The sequence below is a fragment of the Camelus dromedarius genome, chromosome 16 (assembly GCF_036321535.1).
Source record: "Camelus dromedarius isolate mCamDro1 chromosome 16, mCamDro1.pat, whole genome shotgun sequence".
Taxonomy (NCBI): Eukaryota; Metazoa; Chordata; class Mammalia; order Artiodactyla; family Camelidae; genus Camelus; species Camelus dromedarius.
Window position 1 is genome coordinate 18,205,182 of NC_087451.1, and position 12,375 is coordinate 18,217,556.

Sequence of the window (12,375 nt, forward strand, 5' to 3'; positions counted from 1 at the left end):
TTATTTATTTAATGGCAGTGCTGGAGATTGAACCCAGGACCTTGTGCATGCTAAGCATGTGCTGTACCACTGAGCTATACCCTCCCCCCTGAGCCAATGAATTTTTAACGGTTCGAATTTCAAATTTTGTACAAAGTGAAGTGAAACAATAAAAAAGATAAGAGCAGGGGTTGGTGAGGAGAATTGGAGAGAGATTTCTGATCAGGATCGTCTTTCCTTACCTGGGTTCTCAGCTCTCCAGGAGATATCTGCTTTCCTTCGCTCCTCCCCTGAACCCAAAGACCTGAAATTCCCATGGTTTCTGGGCTGGGGGAGCAGGCTGGGTAAGCAAGGTTCCGCCAGGCTCAAAGGCAGCTGGGCGAGTCTCTAGTCTGACATTGAGCCAGTGTGGTGGTGAAGGGCGCCATCTGGTGGTAGACATGAGAATGCCTCCAGACGCTCAGTAATTTATCTTTTCCGTTGAGAATCCCAGGAAGACGCTGGCTGGAGGTTGAGGCAGGGTTTAAATGGATGAGCCAGGCTTTAATTTTTCGAGAATCTCTTCAGCTTAGGGGGTGCTGAGATGGTTCCTTCCCCACCTCAGCTTTGGGGGTGCCAGGGCAGCAATCACAGGCAGAGCTCCCCTGGTTGCGCTCCTAGGGACTCCAGAATGTCCCATGCCCGCAGGCAAGGAATTCCCTCACAGAGTCCCCAGATTCCTCCTTCAGGGTCAACCTTGTCCTTTCCACTTCTGGAATGTACATCCCTCCATTCAGGCCCAGCCCTCAGGGCCTCCTTCGCCTAGAGAACACCCAAGGCAGCCCCTGGTCTGAGTGGTCCAGCCTGGGTCAGACTGCCTGAGTGACCCTGGTGCCACATGCCTGCAGCTCAGCCTGCATCTCCACACTGTGGCTCTCCTGCCCACGGCAGCTCTGGGTTCGAGCCTTGCTTTGTGGCTTCCCCTTCCTGGCTGCACCTGAAGCCAACCCTCAGCTCTTTCACATCAGTTTCATTGTAAAATTCAGCAGTGATTCAGGCAGTAACAACGTAACAACTGAAGCTCTAGTACCTTCCAGACCTTTGCTCGGTCTTATTCCTGAAGCCCTTCCTCTCTCAGAAGCTCCACTGACCTACCCTTCTTTCTAATTCCTTTGCCTCAACCCTGCCATTTCTCATGTAGAGGGGGTAAAGATTGGTTCAGTGGATAACTGCATTGTCTAAATTCTAGAGGTTATCCCTCTGAGCTTTCTGATCCCAGTTCACTGTAGTGTAGAGATAACTGGCAGCAAGATGAAAATAATTCTTATCTATAGGTATGGAAATTCTGTCCTGTCCCTGTTTCAAGAGATTGAAATGATTTTCCTCCCGCCCCACCCTCTTTGTGGAAAAACCGGTTTGGCTCAGCTTTGCACATTCCTTTCAATACTCCTGGTCTATAATGTCTGTTCTTTGGGTTTTCTTTTAAGTCTGCTCGAACACCTGCCTGGTTATCTCATGGATTACTTAGTAGAATAAAATCTTTAACATGTGCTTATTTTTCCATCGGCAAGAGATTCATGATTTTGTCTTTGATTGAAAATAATCTTTGAACACTGAACTGGGTAGGCTCTGCACCCAGAAAAGCTCAGCTCCCTGGCATTGAGACCTGGAGAGGTCTCTTATCAGGGGGAACAACAGAAGTGACTGGGTTCCTCTTCAGTTGCCCTCTGGCCTCTGGTGGAGATCTCACCTCTGTGTCCTGGTCCCCACAGGGAGCAGCATGTGGGACTGGTGATTGTGTCATGAAGGCAAAGTTGCGATTTTTCTGGAGCGGTGGGAGGAGGCTTGCTTTGAAAGTTTCCGTATTGTTTTGCCCTAAAGCAGTTCAAGGCTAGCTCCTGGCCATCCATGCACTTGCCAGGAGCTAAAATGGTTGGCTTTTGAAGGCTTTAAAAATGTTTTAGCCTTCTTCAAGAAAAAGTTGCTACCAGAGGAAACATTCTCTGACGTAAATCTTAGCAATGTTCTCCTAGGGAAGTCTACCCAGGAAAGAGAAATAAGAACAGAAATAAACAAATTGGACCTAAATTAAACATATAAGCTTTTGCACAGCAAAGGAAACCATAAGAAAAACAAAACAACAACCTATGGAATGGGAGAAAATATTTGCAAATGATGCAACTGACAAAGGTTTAATTTCCAGAATATATAAACAGCTCATATAACTTAATAACAAGAAAACAAACAACCCAATCCAAAAATGGGCAGAAGACCTAAACAAGCACTTCTCCAATGAAGACATACAGATGGCCAATAGGCACATGAAAAAATGCTCAATATCATTAATTACCAGAAAAAATGAAAATCAAAACTACAATGAGATATTACCTTACACCAGTCAGAAGGGCCAGCATTAAAAAAAAAATCCACAAATGATAAATGAAGGAGAGGATGTGGAAAAAAGGGAACCCTCCTACACTGCTTGTGGGAATGAAGTTTGGTGCAGCCACTATGGAAAACAGTATGGAGATTCCTCAAAAAACTAAAAATAGACTTAGCATATGATCCAGCAATCCCACTCCTGGGTATATATCCAGAGGGAATTCTCATTCGAAAAGACATGCACCCCAATGTTCATATATACAATATATATATATATACACTATATACAATAGCCAAGTCATGGCGGCAACCTAAATGTCCATCAACAGATGACTGGATAAAGAAGTTATGGTATATTTATACAATGGACTACAATGGAATACTACTCAGGCATAAAAAAGAATAAAATAATGCCATTTGCAGCAACATGGATGAACCTGGAGATTGTCATTCTGAGTGAAGTAAGCCAGAAAGAGAAAGAAAAAGACCATATTGTGGCAGAAGGGAAGGGGGCAGGACACAGCCATTCAAGGAAAGACAGCAATTAACACCAAAATGGTGGGAAATTCAACTTCCATTAGGCCTTGAGGCTCAAGATGGTGGGAGAGTTGACTTCTAGTAGACCTTGAGCTTCATTATATGCTCATTGTAATATATTAGCATGATAAATAACATGCCTGCTGGAGCCGTGACATTTCCACGGCTAACCATAAAAGGTCAAAGAGTGGGCGGTAGCCCAATTCCTGGGAATCTCAGCCCCTTTACCAGGGTAGTTGGAATGGTCCTCCCACTTGCTGGCGTGTGAAGCTACCAAGCCCATAAAAACTGGCAAAACCATGCCTCTTGGCCTCTCTCACTCCCTTGTCTTTGGAGACAGGCTGCACTCTGTCTATGGAGTTTGTAGCTACTTTTACTTTAACCTGAGCCTCCAACTCTCACGCCTCGTGGCCTTTCTCTAGCCGTTTGAAACAGCCTACACTCTGTACAGTATGTATATCTCTAAATAAATCTACCTTTAATCTAAATAAATCGCTCTTGAATTCTTTCCTGAATGAAGCCAAAAGCCCACACTTGACAGGGCGCATCCCAAGGACTCAACCAAGACCAGGGTCATGGCCCTCCTCTCACCCTACATTTGGTTTTTTTTTCCTTGCATCAATATGATATCACTCATATGGAATCTTAAAAAAAAAAAAAGAAAAGAAAAAAGAGGATGCTAATGAACTCATCTACAAAATAGAAACAGACTTGCAGACATAGTAAACAATCTTATGGTTACCAGGGGAAAGGGGTGGGAAGGGATAAATTTGGGAGTCTGAGAACTGCAAATGTTAACCACTATATATAAATAGATTTTTAAAAAATTTCTTCTGTATAGCACAGGGAATTATATTCAATATCTTGTAATAACCTTTAATGAAAAAGAATATGAAAGTTAATCTATGTATACATATACATATGACTGGGAGGTTATGCTGTACATCAGAAAGTGATACATTGTAACCGACTATGTTTCAATTTTTAAAAAGTTGCTACCAGGGGCCTGGGTGGGAGGGGGAACAAGGAGTTTGTATTTAACAGGGACAGAGTTTCAGTTTGGGATGATGAAAAAGTTCTGGAGACGGATAACGGTGAAAGTTGCAGACAGTGTGAATGTACTTAATGTCATTGAACTGTATGCTCCAAAATGGTTAAAATGGTAAATTTTATGTTATGTATATTTCACCAAAGTTAAAAAGAAAAAGTTGCTAATTTGAATACTCTTCTGGGTGGGTTCCTGTGGGGAAAGCAGAAATTGGACAAGATTTCACAGCTTTCGTGTGTATGTGTGATTTTTAAAAATAAACCTTCCTCCTCCCACCCCACTCCCTCAGTTCTCAACCAAACAACAAATAATGATGGTGACTCACCATCTAGAATGTTCCACAGAATGGAATGGAGGAGATAAAAAGAAGGAGCCAGCAGTGTGAGGGGAGATGGGTCTGCCTGTCAATAGGATACTCGCTATTGTTCCAAAAGGATTGTTCGGGTAGCAAATGATCTTGAAACCATCTTTGAACTGGCTTAGGCATAAGCAAGAAGGTTTGGTAGGATTCTGGAGGTGCTGGAGGGGTAACAATTTCCTGTTGTTGCTGTAGCCAATTACCACAAATCTGCTTAAAACAACACAAATGGAATCTCTTACAGTTCTGGACATTGGGCGTCTAATGAGTTTTCATATGTTTGCCAATTGCTTGTATTTCTGCCATGAATTGCCTCTATAGCTTTTGCCCATCTATTGGGATGTTTATTTTATTTCTTTTTTTAAAGTTAAATTTATTCATTTCACTATTTTTTTAATTAATGTTTTTGTGGGGAGAGGGAGGTAATTAGGTTTATTTATTTATTAAGTGGAGGTACTGGGGATTGAACCCAGGGCCTCACGCATGCTAAGCATGCGCTCTGCCACTGAGCTATACAATCCCTCTCGTTTTATTTCTTATTAGCTTGTGAGATGTTTTCAAATTGGAAACATCAACACCTTCCCCTTTATGCACCAAATATTTTCCCCATTCAGTCTTCTTTCTTTCAACCATGTATCTGGTTTGTCTTATCCTTCAGAAAACTTTTTAAAATATAATCAAATGTGTCAATGCTTTCTTTTACAGTTTTGGCTTTGTAGCAAACTTAGAAAGTCTTTCTATACCCAGGATAATTTTAAAAAGAAAAGTTTAAAAAAAGAAAGGAATCCATATTTTCTTCTGGTACTCCTCCAATTTCCTGTTTTAAAGTTAAACCTTTGCTCTACCTGGAATGTGTTTTCCTGTAAGAAGTGAGATTGGAATTGAGCTAAGTAGTCTTTCAAAGTGACCAGCCAGGATCATGAAAAAAATAATCCGTCTTTTCCTGATGGATTTGATCTGAAATCCAGCCATTATCACATCCTAAACTCCCAAGCGTCAGGACTCTCCATTGTGATCGCTGGCACAGTTGTCCTGACTGTAATAACCTACCCACTTGTCTTTATCTCCATTGGACTGTGAGTCACCTGAAGATGCGGACTTGGTCCTGTTCAACCTTATACTCGGTGCTCAGCACATAGGAGACACTCAATAAATATTTGGTCAAATAAATGAATACTGACAGATGGTGTCATGCGGCACCATTGATGCTTTTCCCCAGAGGGTCCTACTCCTCCTTTCCCAGTGCGAATGAACAGCCACCTCTCATCTCCACGGAGGATGTGCAGGCAAAGGTACGGTTTCAGAGGCAGTTAGGCAATTCAAGGGAGACTCCTGTGCGCGTGGCCAAACCTTGTTTGCATTTCAGGCTGGGTGAGCTCCCTAGAAAGCCACCTGAGTGGCAGGGCACATGCAGCAAGGCCGTGGGCAGATTGTGCAGTCATTTCATGGACTGGATAATGATTGTAAGTCTTCATGGAGGGGGAGGATATAGCTCAGTAATAGATTGTGTGCTTAGCAGGCATGAGGTCCTGGGTTCAATCCCCAGTACCTCCATTCAAATAAGTAAGTAAACAAATAAACCTAATTACCTCCTCCCAAAACAAAAAGAAGCAAAAATAAAATACATATTTTAAAAGGCTTCATGAAAAACGCTATACTATAGTCCAAAATAGGAACTGTGGTGTTTTCCTTCCTTCGTTTCTTTCTTTTGGCTTAAGGTAGTTTGATAATTTGAACCATAGGGTGATGAGGTTGTTGGATTTTCTGTAAGGGGCTCAATAAGAAGGCATATTAGAACCGTGAATAAGAGAGAGTTTTCTATCCAAGTCATGCCACTGTGTTTCAAGACATCTGCGTCCTGGTTCAGTGGAAAGAGCCACTCTATTCACATTTGGGGGGAGGACCTCACTCAGATCTGAGTTTGCCAGATGGAGTGCTTTCCCCCTTGTACCACATTGCCCAACTGTGCCCTATTGTTCAAGGTATCAAACTAGATTGAGCTTCCAGCCTCCACCCTTCAGTGGCCACTCCCTCCAAGGGGACACCTACCACCATGAGGGCTTTCTTCCACACTGAGAACTTCCACCCATTGATTTCGATTCTGAGTTTTGATGCCACACATCAAATACTAGTGGAACCTTCTTTCCTTTGTCAGCAATTTTGTGATCAGAAGGCAGAAATCACAGCCCCTGGATATGTTATTCCTACCCATATGGCCCCCCTACATCCCTGTCTTCAGTTTTTGCTCATGGAAGGGATTAATTGACACCTGTGAAGTGGCACAAAGGGTAAGACCCTCATTTTATATGTGGCTTGGGTGCCTTGGTGAGAAGAAACAACACAGCAGAGGCTGTGTGCCACCTGCCCAGATGTTGACAAGGACACTGAATCATGGGGTGAGGAATGGACTAGATTCCCTTCCAAGGTCCCTCTAGCCAGATGGTCTCTGGTTCTGTGACTTTGAAAGGTCAACATCTTAAGTGTCCAGCGGTCCACTTGAGAGGTCAGGCTGGACCAGAATCCTAAAGAGGAGAAGAACTCTCCACAGATGACCACCAGAGGGTGCCCTCCATTTCTTTGACCCCTGCAGGGAACTCTTTAGCTGCCCAGACCTGCAGGCAGCAGTTCAGATGTGCACAAAGAAGGCCAAACAGACCACCCCAACTTTCTGTCCTCCTCCTGTGGTTGGAAGACAGTGGTGGAGCCAAAGGAAGAGTGTGGGCCACAAGGAAGCGAGCAGGTCAAAATGACCTGGTGGGAGCCCTGAACTTTGCTCTCAGCCTCCGTCTGCCAACACATTCAGTCCCCACCAGCCACACAACCATCTGCTACTCTCCAAACACTCTGGAGATGATCCATCCACATTCTCTCCACTTGGTGAGCTCCTACACAATCTTCAAGGCCCAGCTCAAATGCCCTCTCAGCCCTCCCATTTTGTGTTCCCATGGCACCAGCATTCATTGCTTTCAATACTAATTACTCATGTGCCCTTCTGTCCCAGAGAACATGAGTTCTGCCAGGGACAACTTGCTCAGCTCCAAGCAGAGACTTGTGAGCATAGGGCCTGGCACAAAGCAAAAAGCACTGCACCTCACCAGCATTATATCATGTTTCCACCTTCCTCCGCCACTTGGAGAGGCTTCCCTGAGGGCACGGTCTGATGCCTCTCTCTGGGCCTGGGCCTCACGCCGCCCAGCACAGGGCCTGGCAAAGTAGGCTCTCAAGTTTGCTAGAATGAAGTTGCCTCCTTTGGAGTATGTAACTTGCTTCTTCTCCCTACAGACGACATGGCTTCTTTTTTCAGTCTACACACATCTATCAGGCATTTTCTATTGTGCCCTGGATGGACCGAGCTGGGTGCCAGAGCGGGGGACAGAAGTTGAGGAGGTGTCCTGTCCCAGCTGGGAGGAGGAGACAATAACAGAAGAGACACATAGAGCCCAACCCCTGGACCTCCTTAATGTTTATCAACCTCTTTCATTTTACAGATGAGGAAACTGAGGCTCAGGGAGGGGAGAGGTTCACATGGGAAGTTGTTGGCAGACTGAGCCCTTCATTCTGATTTCCTGACACTCCTGCTTGGATTTGCTGCAGGTCTTTTGAGTTTGCTGCGTCACAGCTAAACACAACCGTCCCAGAGGCTTAGCCAGTTCCTTTATTGTATGAATCCATGAAACACAAACCAAGGAGTTCCCATTTTGGTCGCAGAAGATGAGCTCTACCCACAGAAGCAATTGTTTGTTTCTCAAAAGATCATTTAAAATGTGCTTGTAGAGAGGTTTTTGAGTAGCTAAACTTTGGATCGACCCTAATAAGAAAGAACCTAGACTTTGCAAATGGACAGACCTGGGTTCAAGGTCCCTCCCAGGCTGTGCAGAGCTGATTCATGATGTAACCTCCCAGACCCTCAATGTTCTCACCTGTAAAATGGAGATGATACTATTCCAGGTAAGGGAAGACGAGGTGAGATAAGGAATGGAAAACACCAGTTTCGGGCCCTGGTCCCCAGCAGGTGCTCACTAATGGGATTTATCAGTTCTGAAGTGAGCTGCAAATTGTGTGTGTCCCCTCCCAATGCCAAGTCCAGTGATGTCCTGCTGGTAGTTTGAAGTAGGCCACAGTGGGAATAGTTACCTCGTGGAAATTCGCAAACACGACAAATCAGGAATCTGTTTGTTTTCCAAGAGCTGACTGTTCAACATTTACCAGACCTCCCAGAATAGCATCATTATCGCTGAGAATAATCATAACTTATTCACCCCGGGCAGACACAACACACACCAGTTTGGCTATTTTTACTGACATGACCGCTCATTTCAGTTAGCATAGTTGATTCCACAAAATGGTTGATTGGTTTCCCCACCCCGGCCCCCATTTCAGGGGCCATAGTGTTGTGTGGAGACTCTACTCAGTCCAACAATCAGCTGGACCCCTTTCTTGATGCGGCCTGTCACACACCCCCCAAAACAGGAGGCCCCCCTCACCTCCCTGGGCGGAAGCTGGGTCAGCAGTCCCAGGGCTCCCCGGGGTTGGCGAGAGCTGTTTTCCTTGTGGGACACTGTGTGCACACATGAGCTGGTTTCTCGCCCAGGTCTGGCTCTGGGTCCAGCTCTGGGTCCAGCTCTGGGTCTGGGTGGGAGTTGGGCTCCTTTTCGTTTTTCTGGATGCTCAGGGCAGGCTCGTTTGTGGGGACCCCCCAAACCCCAACACACTGCCAAGTCTCCACCCTGGGGCCTGACCCCTCCACCCCAGGCAGGACCGCTGGTGGGCCTCGCTGGAGCGCAGGGGCAGCGAGAAGATTCTGCCTCCTGGGAAGCCTTGGGAGTCAGCTTTCTTGGAAGAGGGATTGGTTGCCTGGTGACAGCGCCTGGGCCTCTCCCGGGTGGGCTGAGCAGAAAGGGGAAGTGTGGTCAGGCTGGCACTCAGGCTTGGGGTGATCGGAAGGCCTGTGGGCGAGGAACCGCCTCTTCCCAGCTGCACCCAAGCCATGGCACTCAGGGCCCTGCTGCCCCCTCAGCCGCTCACATCTGGACACCCTTGCAGCTCAGGTAAGCACCTGGGTATGTGTCAGTGCGAGTGACCGCCTGGGCTCGGCCCGGAACCGTGGGGAGTTGTAGCCTAGGCCCTGGGTAGGACCGCTGAGTGGGGCTGGAGAAACACGGGCCTTGAAGAATCTGCCCTGCTGGTGACTGGCTAGGTGACCTTGGCATTACTTCACCTCCCTGGGCCTCCATCTCCTCGTGGGTACTGTGGGGCCATGAAGAGGCTACCTCTCAGGTTGAAATGACATAATGATTGGGAGAGAGACGTGTGTCTGTGAGGGGGTTGTTATCCGTCTGGATTCTGATGGCGAGTTTGGGTAACTGACCTGTGAGAGGACCCTGACTGGTCTGTGCTGGAGGAGGGGCTGGAGGCATTGACTGTATGAGCTTTGGGCTCCATCTTGAAGCCCTTGGATGAATGCCACCAGCCCTGGTGTCTATCACTGTGTCTCTGGCATTCGGGGATGTATCTATATGGCATTCTGCCTTCCAGAGGCCTCAGGTCAGGTGTGTTGGGTTGGGGTCAGGAGGAGACCTGCGTTTGGCTGTTCTTTATACTTCCACCTTCTCACGAATCACTTGACCCAAAAGCCACTCCCTTTCGTGACCCCATTACACATATGGCCTCTGAGGGAGCATGGGAAGTGGGGATTGCTGAGCTGGGAGCTTCTTTTCATTTTTTTAGAGCATCTTTTTTTTTTTCTTTCTGAAAATTAGAGCAATAGGGGAAACAATGACCCCAAAGCCCAGCACCTCCCAACAACCACAGTAAAGAGTTTGCTCTCTTGCCTTCCAGTCTTTTCTCCCTCAGGTTTTGGAAAGTGATCCATGTTTTATTTTGATGTAAGGACACTTTAGACATAGAAATACAGGCTTCATCGCTGCCATCAGGGCACAAGCATCCCTGATCCACTCCACCCACTAAATGTGACACTAGCATTCCTGCCAGAGAGCCCCTGGGTGACAGGTTCAAGTTTCTCTCCACATTCTTAAAGCCAAACAAATAAGAAAAAGAAATCAGCAGCAAGAGGCAATCTGCTTAGACCCAAGGAAGGGCTTCTAGGGTGTAGAAATCCTGGGATAAACTTACTAGGAAGTGTGAATGATCTGTAGCTCTGGAAGTTTCCACTAACACATCACCCCGAACATCCCAGAGGAACTGGAAAAATGACCTGTTTGGGAGCAGGAAGCAGAAGCTCTTATAAAATGTGATACCTAAATTTTTGAAAATGTGTTTATGGCTGACAGCAAGGCTGGATGGGAGGGAAAGAAAGAATCCTACTCTTACACTAAATAATCAAAATCATTCTTCTGTATTTCCTCCCTGACATTTCCAGCCACATTCTCAGGTAATGCTGGGAGATGTGGCTACAGTATAGACACAAGTCAGTACTCTGCTTTTTTCATCTTATGTGGTTTCCCGATAACTCATAATGTGTTCTTCCTAACGATCCCTTGATTGCAGCATCCTATCCCAACAAGTGGCCAGCGTGTCATTTTCTCCCCAAGCACCCCCTGTTGGACTGCTGCGAAGCTCCCTGTTTCTCTCTACAGAGGTGGTGCACATGGTTACCCTGTTAGATTCTGACTTCCTTCAGATCACTTCTTAGGCTAGGTTTCTAAAAATGGTATTATGGAATCAAAAGATGTGATCATTTTATAAATGTATTTCTATTTCCCCCCCCCCCCCAAATTTTTGTAATTGATGTATACAACCACTGGCCCTATGGGAGGATCTGTTCTGCTACGGTAAGATTTTATGATATGTTTCATTTTTGCTAGCAAATAGAGGTAATTTCTAACTGTGGCCAGGGGAGCAAGAAACTGTAATGAGTCAGCTTGTACGAACAGAGTCAAGCCCCAAAATGAAATAAATCAGACAACAGGATTATTCTGAGGGCTGGTGTGATGAGCTGTCACACTGAAGGAAGCACGTGCAATCAGCCTGGCTCTGCACTGCCAAAAAGGAGCTGTTTGGCTCACCTTCTGCTTCCTCTGCCTAGGTCTTAAATGTACAGTTCCATACATTTGACAGTTGCCTGACAAGATGTAGTTCTGAGACTCATAGTCAGACTTCCCCAGAAATGCGAGGACAGAGAGAAGGAGAAGAGAGGCCGGACTCCTTTTACTACACTGCCCTGCCCCTCCTCAGGCGCAGTCGGGTTTTTAAGTTGCCATCAACTCTCTACACGGCCATTCCTGGTGCTGACATCCGCAAGGGGGTCAGGAGGTCAGGCAGGAACTTGTCCTCATGGAGCGTGGGCAGTGACAGTCTGGGAACTAGAGCTGAATTCAGGCAAGCACTGCTTATGCTGACTTGCAAGTGTAGCCTCAGGATTATCTATGGTCTCCCGGACCCTTGAGATCTAGGTAGAGAGCAGCTCAAACCCTCATTCCACATCCTGCGAAGTCCAAAGCCTTTCTGAAGACTTCCATGGGTTACCCAGGAGACCCCCTCTTTCCTGTGGGTAGCCCTCGCTCCAAGCCCCTATAGGTAAGCCACTGACCCCGGGGTGAAACTCAGCTTCCTTGCTTCCCCACATCACCCTAACAAAACAAAACTGCTCACAACACACTGGCAGATGCAGTAAAATTTACGAAAGATCAGACGGGGCCTCAGGAGAGGTTTCTCACGCAGCAACGTGAACCTCTGGAAACTGACACGCTACAGCCCTGTTCTTGACCCTCTGGCTGCTCCACGCCTGAGCACCTTCCAGGAGCTGCTTCTCCTGCTGGCTCCCCTTCCTCCCCTCCTCCCGTTTCTTCTCATCCCCTTCCCCAGCATAATTCCAAATCCCCCCACACACCAATACCCGGAGTTTAACAGTCCCCATTTCCTACCAGGAGACTTCATTCCCTGCCCCACCTGCTAAGTGCTGGAAAGGCAGCTCATTCTAGCTTTTATTTTTACTCTTTTAATGAGCTATAATTCTAACTAAAGTGCCTAGATCTTAAATGTACAGTTCCATACGTTTGACAATTGCCTGACAAGATGCAGACATCTCCGTCATTCCTGAAAGTTCCCTTGGGCCCCTTTGCAGTCAGGCCCT